This window comes from Cynocephalus volans, chromosome 1 (genome assembly GCF_027409185.1).
Source record: "Cynocephalus volans isolate mCynVol1 chromosome 1, mCynVol1.pri, whole genome shotgun sequence".
In the NCBI taxonomy this organism is placed as follows: Eukaryota; Metazoa; Chordata; class Mammalia; order Dermoptera; family Cynocephalidae; genus Cynocephalus; species Cynocephalus volans.
The window spans coordinates 303,467,464-303,485,691 of record NC_084460.1 but is presented as its reverse complement, the minus strand read 5'-3'; positions in this window follow the sequence as shown (position 1 = coordinate 303,485,691).

Sequence of the window (18,228 nt, the reverse complement as noted above, 5' to 3'; positions counted from 1 at the left end):
CCAGTGCCTGGTGCACAGCTCATCTTCAGGACACGTATGCTGGATGAGCTGTCCACACGCGATACAAGGAGAGACCGAGGCAGACGCGGTTCCTGTTCTCAGGTCAGTGGCTTGTAACCAGACCCTCAACGAATAGCGAGCGAGTGCCATCTGCCAGGCCCTGGCAAAGGCTCCAGGGGGCCAGCAACAGCCAAGACATCGAGCTGGCCCCAAAGAGAAAACACCCCACAGTTATGTTCTTCCTCCAGATATCTCCGTTTAAAGCTCTGCTCACACGTCGCCTCATCAGAAGGGCCTTCCCTGACCGCGCCGTCTAACACGGTAACGCCTCCGTCCCTCTGTCCCGATGTATTATCTCATTTCTCACCACGTGACATGTTACACATTTTATTATTATTATTTTCGTTGTTTGTCTTCCACCACTGGAGGGTCAACTCCGTGGGTGCGGGGACTGTTTTGTTTGCTGCAGATTGCACAGTGTGTCTGCAACGGTACCTGGCACGTAGTAGGCACTAAAGAAATATTTGCCAAATAAATGGGTGAATGATAACTAATCCACTAATCCTAGGTCTGAAAAGTGCTTTGAAGGTGAGGGACAGTGTGCTAAGGGGGTGTCTAACGGGGCACCGGGACCGAGTCAGGAGGGGGGTCAGGCTTCTCCGAGCAGGCCGAGCTCTAAAGGAAGAGAAGGCGTTAGCTTGGCAGAAAGTTAGAGGAAGGTGTTACAGACACAGGAGACAGTACGCGTATCCCAGTGCCCTAATGCAGAAGTGGCACATGTGCTGGGGGAATGAGTGGGGGATGGTGGTGGGAAAAAGACAAAAGCAAGCCCTCGTGGCGCTGTTAGAGCGGAGGGCGGCAGAGCCCACGTCCAGGGCCCGGGGCACCAGCGGCAGGTGTGAGGAGCCGCCTGTGGTCCTGGTGAGGGTGCGGGTGTGGCTGTAGACTTGGCAAGTGGGAAGGGAAAGCTATTCTGCAGGCAGCTCTGAGCGTCCAGAGAAAGGCCAGGCTGGAGAGAGAGGGGAGGGTTGTGGGCACTGGGCTGAGCTGAAGGCATGGCGGTGAGGCCTTTTTTTTTCCTTTTTTTTGCAGCCTGTGGCTGGTACTCAGAACCGAACCCTTGACCTTGGTGTTACGAGGGGCGTGAGACCTTTGTGGGGCGTATAGAAAGAGAGCAGTGTAGAGAGAAGAGCAGGAGCTGCCAGAAACGCCCACATTTACATAAGGAGCAGCAGGAGGCGGAGGAGGTGACCTGGGACAAGCCAGGAAGCCACTTCTTCTGTGAAGATTGTAGGGCAGGAGGAAAGGGAGGGAGGGACTGAGAAATGACCTGCAGGTTCTCGGCAGAGTCGTTCTGCTGGGAGAAGTCCCTGAAGAGGGCTGGGGTGGGGTGTCGGCTGCTGTTGGGATGGAGAAAAGGGCTGGGGACAGCAGTGACTTCCACAGGAGAGGGCTGGGGGCAGCAACATACTCACAGGGGGTCAGAAAGCCCCGGGCAGCTTCAGCTGAGTCCTGGTTCAGTCCTGGAGAGGCGTCTGAGGGGAAAGCGTCTGGTCTGATGGGACCCACAGCCCGTGTTCTTCTGTGGAACAGCTTTCTGGGCACGTAAATGACGGTGGGTCCCTCTAGGGCACAGTTAGGGAATGGTGCTGTCCCCGGGTGGGCATAGCCTCCTGTGGAGATGTGCACTGGTGCCGGGAGTAGACCCCTGCCGGGGCCCTTGTGCAGTGAACACACCGCACAACTGTGCATGACTTCCTCTTGCTCCACTCTACCTAGTATCCTAACTACGATCCACTGGATCCCCAGGGCAAGGGATCTGTGCTGGTCACAGACACACCTCCAATGGAAACCACAGGGTCGGTGTCCACGGCAGTGTGGCTGTGTGCCACGTCATACCCCCGCGCCACAGCTGAGTCCTGGCCAAGCCCCAGGTCACCTCATCAGAGGTCAGAGACAGCTCGTTCCTGCCACAGCGACAGACAGGCCTGCTTTGCAGGGGCCCCGAGTGTACCCCGGAGTGTACCCCATCGTGGGACCTGCAGAGCTGCACCTTCCAGTGCTGCTGAGGAGGGACACAAACGACAAGGAACACGGACACCAGGAGGAGGGGCTTTCTGTGACAAGCTGGGGTCCATCCCCTGCAGCAACGTGAACAAAACCAGAGGGAACGTTCTGAGGTCGCAGCTGTGGCTTCGGTAACCGAGGGGCCCGGAGGGAGACACGAGGCCCGTCCCCAGGGTGCAGGCGGGGCTGGGGGCTGCCGGCAAGAGGCTCCCGGGGGAACCCAGGCTGCGGGGAGAGTCCGGCCCTGGCCCCGCCCTCCACGCCTTCCCATTGGCTGCCGCCGCGCCTCCCGTCCAATCGCAGGGCTCAGCGCCAGAATTCGAATCTCCGTCTTCGTTTGAATCTGGCGGACGCGGAGGTTGGCGGTGCGGGACGAGGGGAGGCCTCTGCGCACGAGCCGGGGACGCCGGTCCTCCGGGGACACGACCCGCTGTGACATTCAAGGTCAGCTGATTGTCATGTCCACAGTGCCCTTATGCCTCCAAAATAGGATTTTTATGCTTTATCTGGCTTTTTCCTGGTCATTGTGCTGAGCATTGGGGCTGTTGCAACGTCTATATCCTGACAAGGAGCTGGAGGCACATTTGTTGTCTTTGCTTTTGTTTTTGTTTTCAAAAGATGACCGGTAAGGGGATCTTAACCCTTGGCTTGGTGTTGTCGGCACCACGCTCTCCCAAGTGAGCGCACCGGCCATCCCTATATAGAGATCCGAACCCGTGGCCTTGGTGTTGTCAGCACCACACTCTCCAAGTGAGCCACGGGCCGGCCCTATATGGGGATCTGAACCTGTGACCTTGGTGTCATCAGCACCACACTCTCCCAAGTGAGCCACAGGCAGGCCCCCACATTTGTTTTTGAACAGCTTTTATTGAGATATAATGTCCATGCCATACAACTCACCCATTTAATTGTGTGATTTGATGGATTTTAGTGCACTCAGAGTTTTGCAGTCATCACAGCAATTGTACAACACTTTGCTTATTCCAAAACTAAATCCCTTGGCCATCATCCCCAATTACTCCATCCTCTCCAACCCAAGGCAACTATTAATAAGCTTTAGTTTCCTACAAATCTCCTCATTTTGGACATTTAATTAAAAGGGTATCATACATTATGAGGTCCTTTGTGACTGGCCTCTTTCACTGAGCATAATGTTTTCAAGGTTCATGTGAAATTGTAGCAGGTGTCAGCACTCCGATGCTTTTTATGACTGAATAATGTTTATTTACGTGACTGTCCCACACTTTGTTTATTCATTCATCAGTTCATGGACACTTGGCTAGTTCCACCTTTGGACTGTTGTGAATAATGCTGTTATGACCATTTATATTCAAGGTTTTGTGTGGATGCGTAGTTTTATTTCTCTTGCCATATACCTAGAAGTGGAATTGCTGGATCATATGGTAACTCTACACTGAATCATTTGAGGAACTTTCAGGCCATTTCTAAAGTGGCTGCACCACTGTACGGTTTTCCCAGCCGTGTGTGAGGGTTTTAACTTCTCCATATCCTTACAACACTGTTTTTATGCATCTTTGTGACTATAGCCATGGTAGTGGGTGTGAAGTGATCTCTCATTGAGGATTTGATTTGCATTTCTCTGATATTTACTGATGTCAAACATCTTTTTATGTGCTTATCAGTCATTTGTATATTTTCTTTAGAAAATTATGTATTCAGATATTTTGCCAATTTAAAAAAAATGGGGTATTTACTTTTTATTACCCAGTTCTAATCGTTTTTTATATATTCTGGATACAAGCTTCTTCTAAGATATAAGATTGGGCCGGCCCGTGGCTCACTCGGGAGAGTGCGGTGCTGATAACACCAAGACCTCAGGTTCGGATCCCATATAGGGATGGCCGGTTCGCTCACTTGGGAGACTGTGGTGCTGACGACACCAAGCCAAGGGTTAAGATCCCCTTACTGGTCATCTTAAAAAAAAAAAAAAAAAAAACTGATAAGATATAAGTATGTAAAATTTTTCTCCAACTCTGTGGTTTTCTTTTCACTTTCTCTATGGCATTCTTTGAACTACAAAAGCTTTAAATTTGATGATGTTCAGTTTTTCCATTTTTTCTTCCGTCACTTGTGCTTTTGATGTCACGCCTAGACAGACATCGCCTAATCTGAGATCATGAAGATTTACACTTTGTGTTCTTCTGAGAGTTTTACAGTTTTAGCCCCCCCAGTTTGGTCTTGAGGCACCCAAGGGGAAAGGCTGATGGGCCCCAGAGCCCGTGCTGGGAGGAAGGGGGTGCTGTGGGGTGTGAGAGGAGGAGCAGCTGGCAAGCAGGAGTGACCTGGATGGGACCCAGCTGGGAAGGGGCAGCTACGCTCCCGGGATCAGTGTAGGGACCCTCGAGGAAGGGGGCAAGTGGAGAAGCACCTGGAGGACTGGATGGGGGTCTTTGGAGGTGGTTTCTGGGATAAGAAAGTCTGGGGCAGAGCTGTGAGGAGTCTGGAAAGGGACTGTGAAGTGACACACTCTCCCCTGCTGTCCGTTCCTCGCCCTCCTCCTGAGCCCTGGAGTTCTACACCCCGGGTCAGGGGTTGAACTGGCACAGGAGGGGCCAGGGCTGGGGCTGGACTTTGGCCTCTCTGCTCTGCCAGGTGCCTTGAATTCTCTGACAACTGCCATGAAAGGTCACACAGGAGCTGCATGGACACCAAGCGAGAGCCCCACCCGTTTCCCCAAGGGGTGTCTCTCCCTGGGGTGGGCGGGGCCAGTGACCCGCAGCTCTCATTGTGACCCCATCCTTCCCTGTGTCCTGGCCAGTCCCCCATTTGTTTCATCTTTCTCATTCACCAATGAGCTGTGAGCATTGAGGACACACCCACTGCAGTGTTGCCTGGCACTGTCTGCTCCCACCAGCTCTGGCTCAGTTGCACATCTGCGCTGTCAGCTGAAGGAAGCGAGTCCCCAGTGCCTGGATGGTGACGCGGCCCCCCTTACCTTTTCCCTGCCTCGAGATGTTGGAGGAAACCTGACAGATGAAATTGGCTGTGGCCAAGAGTAAGGTATAGTGTGTTGGGTCGCAGGCCCCAGACCCAGCCCGAGGCTCCTCTGATGGTGGGACAGGGGCAGGACTCAGTGTCACTTCTGAGGCACACGGCGCTTGTCCCTCTGAGCCTATTGACTCCCCTCACCAAAGTCTTCTCAGCCATCCCTGCGCCCTCAGCCATCCCAGCCCCTGCCCTCGCCAGCTGTCCCCTTTCATTACTGCCTGGAGCCCAGCCTTTGAACTGATGGCCCGGTCCCCTCAGTGTTTTCATCCTCATTCCAGCTTCTCTGGTCGTGGCACAAATTTCCATTTGGAAGGGCACTCAGGACTAGGGGAACCAGGACTGAGAGCTTTCTGTCTCCCTCACTCCCTTTACTTAGACATTTACTACCTGAAAAGCCTACACATCACCAGTGAGCTTGAAATGTTGACAATATCTTTGGGTGACAATTGGGACAATGGCTTTAGTTTGGTTTTCTCCCAGGTTTCTATTCTCTAGAGACACTTCACAATTTATTTCTGAGTCTGTAGCTCACATTAGAATTCCCTAGGATTCTGGGACCAGAGCGCCTTTCAGTCAGGGCCCTCGGGAGGGAGATGTGCTTATCTTCTGTGGGACAAATCCTGGGCAACTGAACTTCACAGCTTGAATCTTGCCCAGATCATCTCAATCTAGGGTGCCACAGGATTCATAAGGGGCATCTTTCTAAAGAATGAGATTTGCTCGATTCTTCTGAGAGAGGAAAACTCTATTAATGAACGCAGGTGTGACATTCATCTAGATTTGTAAGATCATAACAGACCTTTCTCTGAAATGATGCTTGGGTTGTCCTCTTTCTGTTAGATCCCCGGGTCCCTAGGGGTGTGCCCTCGTGACTTCTGCCAATAGGAGACATTGACATAAACATTTAAGAAGCACTAGTGTGCACTTCTCACAGCTCTGTAAGGGAGGACCCCAGTGTCTGATTTGTACTTTGCCACCTGGCAGCTGCTGATTCATGACAAAGCCCCAGAAGACTGAAGTTAAATTCCACTATTGCCTTTTTTTAGTCATGTTGTCAGTCCATTCCTTCAGCCATTTAGTGATCATTTGCAACACCTTGTAGGGCTGCTGGGAGTATTAAATCAGATGGTATAAGGAAGAATGTTTTGGAAAAACTGTAAAGTAGGATGGAAGTATAGGGGCTTATAGGTCTCCTGAATATCACTGCTTTTCCCTTTCACAGTTAAGAGGTCACCAATGGAGAAACAGCCCTGGTGGTCCTGCAGAGCAAAGAACAAAATGAAAACTGGCAGTAGCCCCGATTCAGCCACTTCTGGGGGTCGCCATTTGCCTAAGGAGGTGAGTCTCGGCTGGTCAGGCTCTTGGAAACAGGGGGCTGAAGAGACAGTACAGGTAATGGTAACGATCATGGAAGAAGTGTCAGGGACTGGTTAGGTCTGGGTTTGAATCCTGCAGTTCCCTCTGCTAGGGAGATGATTCAGGACTCTGCTCTGAGTCTTCTCCCTTGAAGCTGTGCACACGAAGATGGACCACGAGCTTGTCTGTCATTGGATCCTGCTGCAGGAAGCATAGGATGATGTTGATAACAGCAAGATACAGGGCTCAATCCCTGTACCAGCCACCACCACCAAAAACAGTACAGGATAAGAGCCATTCAGGAGGGGAGGGACAACAGGGGAGAGAGACCTTGAAAAGTGGGCACAAAGGGGCTACAGGAGGAGGGCCTGGTCCAGGTCAGGCAGGAAAGAGACTTTTGCCAGCTGATGGGGAAGAAAGGACAGCAGAGGGCTCAGCCATTGAGGGGGACAGAGCATCTCCATGTGCGCTCTCATCTCTTCTAGCCCACATCATACATCAGTGGGGAAGCCTTTGTGACATCAGAGGGGAGGCCTTTGTGGCATCAGTGGGGCAGCCTCTGTGACATCAGTTTACCTGAAGGAGCTGGAGGTAAGTGCCCTGTGGGCCAGCCTCTTGACCACTTCCCACGGTGGGGGCTGCGTGCCCCTCTGCCAGCTGAGACAGCACCCACACCCACCCCTAATGGTTACTCTCTCTACCTCTCCCCACAGACCTCCTCCACCTTCTCCTCTCTGCACATGCCTCAGAGCAGATGCCTAGATCTAGCAGTAGCCTGGTACGCCAGCTACATAGAAAACAAATGTCGAAGGAGCATTATCCAGGAATTGGTAAAAGTCAAGTGGGGTCCCCTGATTCCACACTGCCAATCCTGGGCTCCAATTTCCCCTTGGGGATCAGAAGAACAAGGGCTGGGGGTTCCTGTGCCAAGGGAGAATGGGGTGCTCGGGGGCCTAGTTCTCAGCGGGAGGGACCCCAGACCCTGCAGCATGGCTCTTTCTGTTGCTGCCCTGTCTGCCCACTCTCTCTTCTCCAGACTCCCCTGCTTGAGTCATCACCACACGTGCCCTGAGCTGTCCCCCTGCTGGAAACACTAGGCTGACTATTGTCAGAAGCCCTGTGTTCCCACCCTGATTTAGTTCTTGCTTTGCTTTGTCTTTGGTTTTGGACAAGCCACCTCTCCTGCCAGGGCTTGAGTGTCCTGAGATAGAACTAGAGGGTGTCAAAGGCCTCTTTCAGCTCTAAGAATGAAAGATTTCTAGGCACACACGAGACATCAGGGAGACAAGAATCTTGCCTGTCCTTTTCATACCTGGATCCCTGCTACTAAGAGCAGTTCCAGTCCCGTACTGTGTGGTTTGTGGTGAACACATGCACCATTGAGAATCACAAGCTGGGAGAAGGGTAGTCTTTCCTTTCTCAGCCTCCATTTCTAGAAGTTTCTGTGGCTGTCCTTTAAAGAGAATCCAGATTCAGATGTTCAACTCAGTAGCTCTGAGTGAAAAGCAACAAAGATCCAAATTCTCTTTCCTTGGGAGTTTGAGGAGAGTTTGTCAATTTGCGTCCCCATAGGGTGTGAGAGCTTTTCCTTGAAAATCCACCCCTGTCCCCTGTCCCCCACTCTGGTCTGGGGAATGGAGCTGAGGGGACAACCTCAGTCACTTTCCTGTGATTCTCCACACAGAAAAAACAGCACCAGGAAACTCTGGATCAACAGGAAAGAGGAACATGATTTCTTGGTTCGCTCATTCCATGTCTGATGGGTTTGGGGAAAGACTCAGATGGGGAGCTGCAGGCTTGTCTTGCCCACTCCCAACCTGGAGAAGGCTCAGCCCTGCACCCCACCCTCAGTCCCACAAGGTCCCTGAGAATCTGGCCTCACTGGTGGGCCTGGCCTGGGCCACTGTTGGCATTCTGGGGTCCTGTCCCTTCCTGCTGCATCTCTGCCTACGTGGTAAGAGACGTTTTTTTCCTCTTCCTACCACAGGAGAGTAGGTGTCAGCAGGTGATCTTCCTGCAGGAACAACTGCAGGTGAGTGGACTGTATGGCATCCCTCATGTCCCCTGGAGAACCTTCCTTTCCCTCTCTCAGCACCCATTTGCCTTTTCTCCCAAAGGCTCAGATTCAGACCACTGACGTCTTAAAGTCCGAAAAGGCACAGTTAGAGAGAGCCCTGGCTGACACTCACCGTGGGGTCTGGCAGAAAGCAGGTGTGAATCTGGGCACCCTTCCTCCCTCAACCCGGTGGTTTGGCAGGCCTTTGGGGGAGCCCTTTGGGCTCCATCCTGACCTCTGTCATTCCAGGGGAGTGTGAACATCTGGTGAGCTGCCTGTGCTCACATGAGTGCAGATAAAAGAGCTGCAGTGGAGTCTGAACACTGTCTCTGCACAACAGAAGGAGGCAGAGAGGGTGAGTCCAGCAACCTGCCCTCACGCTTGCACCTCCACCCTCGGGGGAAAAATGGCCTTAGAGAATTAGATAGACCCAGATGTTCACATCCCAGCTGTAAGTGATCTTAGCAGTCAACCTCTAATACTTTATTTCATCTACAAAATGGAGCTAACAATAGTAACTGCCTCCTATGGTGGTTGTGAGGATTCAGTGCATTGTTAGCATGGTGCCTGGTGACGCACTCAATACAGAGTCAAACAATGTGATGACAGTCATAACAATGACAACATGACCAAGTATCCCTGGGCCTCTGTCAGCCAGCTGTAAATCAGATCTCTTTCCCTGCCTCTTCCACCCTTACTGAGTTCTTAGTAAAACCAACTGAGAACATGGGCTTGGAAATGCCTTGAAAAAGATGTCAAGTGTGATTCAGGGGAGGAAATGTCACTGTGGGATGGCTCCTGTAGGTGTCGGTGTTCGTGTGCCCCGACTATGTCTTCTCCCTGCCCAATCCTGACTTCACCTTTCTGAATTTGCAGTCCTACCGTGACCTGAAGAAAGAGCGAGATTCTCTCCACCTGCACTTGGAGGACAGTGGATGGCAGGTCTGGGGGTCTCAGCACAGGTGATGAGGTGGGAGGTGGGAGGGTACAGGTGAGCACGATGAGGGGGATGCACAGGTTTGGACATGTGCAGGGCCAAGCTCACCTGTTTCAGTGACTTGTGTGTGGCCTCAGGCAATTCATGTCCACTCTCTGGACTGGCACTTGTGCCTCTTGGTTCGTCAGGCCACCATCCCATGCCATGGTCCTCGCGTTGTGTGGCAAAGTCAGTGCATCGATCACCAAAGTAGTCTTTTCTGTTCCTCATTCTTTCCATTCTCCACCACCTCTGGCCACAGGAACAACGATGTGGACCTCAAGTGTCACCAGCCCCAACTGAAGAGGAAGCTTCAGATCCTTGTGATGGAGAAGGTGGCCTTGCAGCTCCAGATGAAGAAGCTCGAGACATCCAAGCTCCTGCCACAACAGGTGAGCGGCTGCAGAACAGGGTTTTGGTTTTATGGGGCTGGGGTAGAGAGGGAGGTGACAGCCTGTCTGTTCTGCAGCTGCTCCCTCCATGGCTCACCCCTTGTGCTCTGGGCAGGTGCACGCTTCAAGGCAGGAGCACGGCCTGAGTCAGGTCCAGGAGCCAGTGACCTGTTAGGCTGATGCAAGCAGATGGACAGGTAAGCTGGGGCTGGTGTGTCCTGGGAGAAGAAAGAGGTGTGTGCACCAGCAGATGGCAAGCCTGCTCCCCTGAGCCTCAGTGTCCCCATCTGCAAAGAGGGGTGGGGTGCCCACTGTCAGCCACCCACAGCTGTCTTGAGCATAAGAATGTGAAGAACTATTTGAAAGTGGTTTGAATGATTGGCCATCATCTGGGCATGAGGAATGATTAGAGATGAAGCCATGGTCTGGGCGAGGCTGCAGCAGGAGCTCTGGGTCAAGAAGAGGGTTTTGCGCAACTCCAGAGGTCAGAATCCCTCATCATCCGTTTCCTTTCCCAGCTGAGCCTCAACCCCCTGAGCCTCCAGCAGGGCCCAGTGAGGAAGAACGGGGGCTGCAGGTGGAGGCTGAGCTGCTGCAGAAGCATCTGGAGAGCCTGGAGGGTCAGCTCCAGGCCCAGGTAAAGGACAACGAGGGTCTGAGCCACCTGAACCGGGAGCAGGAGGAGCGGCTGCTGGAGCTGGGGCAGCTGCTGGGCTCCAAGGCAAGCATCCCAGGCAGGTGCTGGAGGGCACACAGTGCCACCATGCCACCACCAGCTCATGCTGTCCCAGGCCCGTGAGCTCCAGGAGCAGCTGGCTGAGCTATACTGGCTTCATCAGCCTGGTGCGCCTCCCGCCCTGCCGGCCTGCCCTTCACTCTCGCCCCCTGGGCCTTTGTTTACCCACCTGTGAACTGGGGTGCTGGAGACCTCACAGGAAATGGTACCTGGGAAGGCACCTGTGAGCCAGTGCCCTGTGCCCCCTTCCCTGTGCCGTGGGTCTCCATTGGCATCAGGGGGCTGCCGATTGCTTCTCTCCATCCAGACCAATTAGAACGTGGAGGTCCCCAGTGCACTGCAGTCAGGGCAGCATGAGAAGACAGAGCTGGCTCAGAAGTTGGGCCAGAAAAGAAAAAAAACGAAAATCAGAAAACAAACCAAAAAAAAAAAGACAAGAAACTACGAAGAAGAAGGACAAAACACCAAGATGAAGGAGAAAACACCCAAAAGAAGAACAAAACACCCATAAATGAAGAAAGTGCCCAACATAGGAAGAAAACATGCAGGACAAGGAGAAAACAACCCCCAAAAGGAAGAAAACTCCAAGCAGAAGAAAACACACCAAATAGGAGAACACCCCAAAGAGGAAACCACCCAAAAGAAGAAGAAAACACCCCAAAGAAGTAGAAAACACCCACAAGAAGACAACACCCCAAAACAGGAAAACCCCAACAAAAAGAAGAGAACACAACAGGAAGCAGAACGCCCCAAAGGAAAAAACCCCCCAAGGAAGACAACCCCAACAAAAAGAATGCAAGAGAAGGAAGGAAAAATCCCCCCAATAAGCAAACCCCAACAAAAAAGAAGAAAACCCCCATAAAAGAAGAAGAAAAAGAAGAAAAATAGAACAAAGCCTAACAAAAAGAAAACTCCAGTTCCGGCCCGTGGCTCACTCCGGAGCGCGTGGTGCTGACAACACCAAGTCAAGGGTGAAGATCCCCTTACTCGTCATCTTTTTAGAAAAAATTTTTTAAAAAAAGAAAAAAAAAGCTCCAACAGAAAGAAGAAAACCACCATGAAAAGAAGAAGAGCGCCCCAAAAGAAAAATATACCCCCATGAAAACAAGAAAACATCCCAAAAAGCCCCCAAAGAAAACCCCCACAAAACAAAACCCCAACAAAAAGAAGAAAATCAAAAAAAGAGTGCCAAAAAAAGGAGAAAACAAGACTACAGAATAATACAAAAAACAAATCTAAAAAAAACCACAGAAAAAACACAACAAAAGAAAAATAGAAAAAATAAAAAAAGAGAAAAGCTAACAAGAAAAAAAAAATTACCATAAAAGAGAAACAAACAAACAAAAAAAAAGACGAGAAAAAATAAAGAAAAATCAACAAAAAAAAGAAGGAAAGCAGCAGGGTGCCCTTACCACTAGTCCAGTCTCAGGGGCCTGTAGGGGAAGACCAGTGCAATTGGTCCCTAGGGTCAGGCCTGGGCAGGGGGCCTTTAGAGCCAGGGCAGGCCAAGGAAGCACTTAGGGCAGGCCGGCCAGGCCAGGCAAAGCCAGGGGAGTCTTAGAGCCAGGGCAGGCCAGGGGGACCCTTAGCATGAAGATAGGTCAAGTGGTCCCTAGAAAGACCAGTCAAGGGGGCATTTAGGGCATGTAGGGCTGCCTTTAGTGGCAGGGTGACCCTTATGGCAGTGGTCCACTAGGGGAAGACCAGTAAAGAGGGGCCTTGTGGCAGGCCAGGCCAGTGGGTTCCTTGGGCAGGACAGGACAGGCTGGCCCTTAACAGTAGGAGTCCCTTGGCAGCATGCTTGGCCAGGGCAGCCCTCAGTGGCAGGCGAGAGCACAAGGACCCTAGGGTCAGGCCAGGCCATCGGAGCACTTAGTGGAAGGCAAGCCCAGGCAGGGGCACCCGTAGCAAGCCAGGACAGAGGTGGCCCATACTGCCAAGCCAGAAGAACCCTGGGGACAGCCCAGGTCCTTAGCTCTGGGCCAGGCTGGGCCAGACAGGCACATAGTGCCAGGCCAGGTCAGGCCTGCAGGAGCCTAAAGGGGATCCCAGGAGGGCTCTTAGCACCAAGACAGGTGAAGGTGGCCAAGGGACAGGCCAGTCAAGTGGGGCACTTAGTGGCAGGGGTGCCCTTAGTGGCAGGGTGGCCCTTATGGCTGTGGTCTGCTAGGGGCAGACTAGTAAAGGGAGGCCATATGGCAGAACAACCAGTGGGTTCCATGGGCAGGACAGGCCAGGCTTGCCCATAGCAATGAGAGGCCCTTGGCAGCCTAGGAGCCAGGGCAGCCCTTAGTGGCAGGTGAGGGCACAGGGGCCCTAGGGTCAGGCCAGGACATGGGTGCACTTAGTGGATGGCAAGGCCTGGCAGGGGTGCCTGTAGCACCAGGCCAGGACAGAGGTGGCTCATAGTGCTGGGCCAGGACAGGCCAGAAGGGCCCGGGGGACAACCCAGGTCCTTAGCTCTGGGCCAGGCTGGGCCAGACAGGCCCATAGTGCCAGGCCAGGTAAGGCCTGCAGGATCCTAAGGATAGGCCAGGCCAGGCCGGGGTGGGTCTGAGGCAGTGGGTCTCTGGTATAGGCCTGGCTAGGCCCACCCTTAGTGGCAGTGGGGCCTTCAAAAGGCCTGGCCAGGGAAGCCCTTAGTGGCAGGCCAGGAAACGCCAGAGGTGCCCTTAGTGGCAGGACAGGTGAGGCCAGGGGCTCTCTTAGAGGAAGACCAGGCCAGGCCAAGGGGACCCTAGGGGGGCTCTTTCTTTCTTTTTCTTCCTTCCTCCCTCCCTCCTCCCTTTACTAACCTCCACTAACCTTCACTAACCTTCCCTTAACCTTTCCTAACCTTCTCTTAACCTTCCCTAACCTTCTCTTAACCTTCCCTAATCTTCCTTTAACCTTCCCTAACCTTCCCTTAACCTTCCCTTAACCTTCCCTAACCTTCCCTTAACCTTCCCTTAACCTTCCCTTAACCTTCCCTAACCTTCCCTTAACCTTCCCTTAACCTTCCCTAACCTTCCCTTAACCTTCCCTTAACCTTCCCTTAACCTTCCCTAACCTTCCCTTAACCTTCCCTTAACCTTTCCTAACCTTCCTTTAACCTTCCCTAACCTTCCCTTAACCTTTCCTAACCTTCCTTTAACCTTCCCTAACCTTCCCTTAACCTTCCCTTAACCTTCCCTAACCTTCCCTAACCTTCCCTTAACCTTCCCTTAACCTTCCCTTAACCCTCCCGTCCCCGCCCCTGTTTCCTTCCTTCTTTCCTTCTTTATTTATTTGGGGGCTCTTTCTTTCTGTCTTTGCTTTCTTCTTTCCTTTCTTTCCTTCCTTCAATCCTTCCTTCCTTCCTTCTTTCTCTTTCTTTCTTTCCTTTCTTTCTTTCTTTCTTTTTTTATTTCTCTTCTTTTTTTATTTCTTTCTTTCTTTTCTTTTCTTTCTCTCTTTCTTTCTCTCTTTCTTTCTCTCTTTCTTTCTCTCTTTCTTTCTTTCTTTCTTGGGAGCCCTAGGGGACAGCAGGCCAGGAGAGCCCTACTGGAAGGCCAGGTTAGGCCAGGCCACACAGGGGGCTACTTAAAGGCAGGTCAGTCCAGGCCAGGGGGCACTAGGGGGGCTCTTTTCTTCCTTTCTTCCTGCCTTTTCTTTCTTTCTTTCCTTCCTTGCACCCTTCCTTATTTATTTTTTTCTTTGGGGGCTCTTTCTTTGTTCCTTTCCTTCCTTCCTTGTTTCTTTCTTTGAGGTCTCTCTCTCTCTCTCTCTCTCTCTCTCTCTCTCTCTCTCTCTCTCTCTCTCTCTCTCTCTCTTCTTTCTTTCTATGTTTCCTTCTTTCCTCTAGCCCACCTATGTCCCTCCTGGCCTGCCCTGCCACTAACAGGCAGGAGGCCCTGGCCTGACCTCCCTTTGGGCCCCCAAGAAAGAAAGACCACCCCCCAGGACACCCCCAGGCTGGCCTGCCTCTAAGAGACACCCTGGCCTCACTTGGCCTGTCCTGCCGCTAACGGTGCCCCTGGACTTTCCTGGCCTGCCACTAACGGTCCCTGGCCAGGCCTGCTACGGGCCCCACTGCCATTATGGGTGAGCCTGACCAGGTGTAGAGAAGAGACCCACTGGTTGGGCCTGCCTCTGGTCTGTCCTGGCCTGACCTGGCCTGCCTGTAAGAGATCCCCAGGTCAGGCCATGCCAGTCCAGGGGGTCTCTTACAGGCAGGCAGGTGAGGCCAGGGGGCCCATAGCAGTAAGCAGGCCAAGGGGACCATGGTCCAGGCCATTCAAAGAGGGCCCTTAGTGGCAGGGCAAGCCATGCCAGGTGATCTCTTAGAGGCAAGTCGAGGGGCTCTTAGCACCAAGACAGGCAAAGGTGGCCCAGGGACAGGCTGGTCAAGTGGGGCACTTAGTGGCAGGGATGACCTTAGTGGCAGGGTGGCCCTCATGGCTGTGGTCTGCTAGCGGCAGACTAGTAAATGGTGGCCATATGGCAGAACAACCAGTGGGTTCCTTGGGCTGGACAGGCCAGGCTGGCCCATAGCAGTAGGAGGTCCTTGGCAGCATAAGAGCCAGGGCAGCCCTTAGTGGCAGGTGAGGGCACAGGAGCCCTAGAGTCAGCGCAGGCCATGGGTGCCCTTAGTGGCATATCAGGCCAGGACAGAAGTAGCCCAAAGTGCCAGACCAGGCCGGGGTGAGTCTGAGGCAGTGGGTCTCTGGTATAGGCCTGGCTAGGCCCACCCTAAGTGGCAGTGGGGCCTTCAAAAGGCCTGGCCAGGGAAGCCCTTAGTGGCAGGCCAGGAAACGCCAGAGGTGCCCTTAGTGGCAGGACAGGTGAGGCCAGGGGCTCTCTTAGAGGAAGACCAGGCCAGGCCAAGGGGACCCTAGGGGGGCTCTTTCTTTCTTTTTCTTCCTTCCTCCCTCCCTCCTCCCTTTACTAACCTCCACTAACCTTCCCTAACCTTCCCTTAACCTTCCCTAACCTTCCCTAACCTTCCCTTAACCTTCCCTTAACCTTCCCTTAACCTTCCCTAACCTTCCCTTAACCTTCCCTAACCTTCCCTTAACCTTCCCTAACCTTCCTTTAACCTTCCCTTAACCTTCCCTTAACCTTCCCTTAACCTTCCCTAACCTTCCCTTAACCTTCCCTAACCTTCCCTATCCTTCCCTTAACCTTCCCTAACCTTCCCTTAACCTTCCCTAACCTTCCCTAACCTTCCTTTAACCCTCCCTTAACCTTCCCTTAACCTTCCCTTAACCTTCCCTAACCTTCCCTTAACCTTCCTTTAACCTTCCCTTAACCTTCCCTTAACCTTCCCTTAACCTTCCCTAACCTTCCCTTAACCTTCCCTAACCTTCCCTTAACCTTCCCTTAACCTTCCCTTAACCTTCCCTAACCTTCCCTTAACCTTCCCTAACCTTCCCTTAACCTTCCCTTAACCTTCCCTTAACCTTCCCTAACCTTCCCTTAACCTTCCCTAACCTTCCCTTAACCTTCCCTAACCTTCCCTTAACCTTCCCTTAACCTTCCCTTAACCTTCCCTTAATTCTCCCTTAACCTTCCCTTAACCTTCCCTTAACCTTCCCTTAACCTTCCCTAACCTTCCCTTAACCTTCCCTTAACCTTCCCTTAACCTTCCCTAACCTTCCCTTAACTCTCCCTTAACCTTCCCTAACCTTCCCTTAACTCTCCCTTAACCTTCCCTAACCTTCCTTTAACCCTCCCTTAACCTTCCCTTAACCTTCCCTTAACCTTCCCTATCCTTCCCTTAACCTTCCCTAACCTTCCCTTAACCCTCCCGTCCCCTCCCCTGTTTCCTTCCTTCTTTCCTTATTTATTTGGGGCTCTTTCTTTCTTTCTTTGCTTTCTTCTTTTATTTCTTTCCTTCCTTCCATCAATCCTTCCTTCTCTTTCTCTCTTTCTCTCTTTCTTTCTCTCTTTCTTTCTTTCTTTCTCTCTTTCTCTCTCTTTCTCTCTTTCTTTCTTTCTCTCTTTCTTTCTTTCTTTCTCTCTTTCTTTCTTTCTCTCTCTTTCTCTCTTTCTTTCTCTCTTTCTTTCTTTCTTTCTCTCTCTTTCTCTCTCTCTTTCTCTTTCTCTCTCTCTTTCTTTCTCTTTCTTTCTTTCTCTCTCTTTCTTTCTTTCTCTCTCTTTCTCTCTTTCTCTTTCTCTCTCTCTTTCTCTTTCTTTCTTTCTCTCTTTCTTTCTCTTTCTTTCTTTCTCTCTTTCTTTCTCTCTTTCTTTCTTTGTTTCTCTTTCTTTCTTTCTCGCTTTCTTTCTCTCTTTCTTTCTTTCTCTCTTTCTCTCTTTCTTTCTCTCTCTTTCTCTCTTTCTCTCTTTCTCTCTTTCTCTCTCTTTCTTTCTTTCTTTCTATCTTTCTTTCTCTCTTTCTCTCTTTCTTTCTCTCTTTCTTTCTTTCTCTCTTTCTTTCTTTATTTCTCTCTTTCTTTCTCTTTCTTTCTTTCTTTCTTTCTTTCTTTCTTTCTTGGGAGCCCTAGGGGACAGCAGGCCAGGAGAGCCCTACTGGAAGGCCAGGCTAGGCCAGGCCACACAGGGGGCTACTTAGAGGCAGGTCAGTCCAGCCAGGGGGCACTAGGGGGACTCTTTTCTTCCTTCCTTCCTTCCTGCCTTTTCTTTTTTTCTTTTCTTCCTTGCATCCTTCCTTCATTTTTTTCTTTGGGGGCTCTTTCTTTGTTTCTTTCCTTCATTCCTTCTTTCCTTCCTTCTTTCTTCGGGGTCTGTTTCTCTCTCTCTCTCTCTCTCTCTCTCTCTCTCTCTCTCTCTCTCTCTTTCCTTTCTTCTTTCTTCAAGCCCACCTATGTCCCTCCTGGCCTGCCCTGCCACTAACAGGCAGGAGGCCCTGGCCTGACCTCCCTTTGGGCCCCCAAGAAAGAAAGACCACCCCCCAGGGCACCCCCAGGCTGGCCTGCCTCTAAGAGACACCCTGGCCTCACTTGGCCTGTCCTGCCGCTAACGGTGCCCCTGGACTTTCCTGGCCTGCCACTAACGGTCCCTGGCCAGGCCTGCTACGGGCCCCACTGCCACTATGGGTGAGCCTGACCAGGTGTAGAGAAGAGACCCACTGGTTGGGCCTGCCTCTGGTCTGTCCTGGCCTGACCTGGCCTGCCTGTAAGAGATCCCCAGGTCAGGCCATGCCAGTCCAGGGGGTCTCTTACAGGCAGGCAGGTGAGGCCAGGGGGCCCATAGCAGTAAGCAGGCCAAGGGGACCATGGTCCAGGCCATTCAAAGAGGGCCCTTAGTGGCAGGGCAAGCCATGCCAGGTGATCTCTTAGAGGCAAGTCGAGGGGCTCTTAGCACCAAGACAGGCAAAGGTGGCCCAGGGACAGGCTGGTCAAGTGGGGCACTTAGTGGCAGGGATGACCTTAGTGGCAGGGTGGCCCTCATGGCTGTGGTCTGCTAGCGGCAGACTAGTAAATGGTGGCCATATGGCAGAACAACCAGTGGGTACCTTGGGCTGGACAGGCCAGGCTGGCCCATAGCAGTAGGAGGCCCTTGGCAGCATAAGAGCCAGGGCAGCCCTTAGTGGCAGGTGAGGGCACAGGGGCCCTATGGCCAGTCCAGGCCATGGGAGCACTTAGTAGAAGGCAAGACCTGGCAGGGGTGCCCATAGCACCAGGCCAGTTCAGAAGTGGCCCAAAGTGCCAGGTCA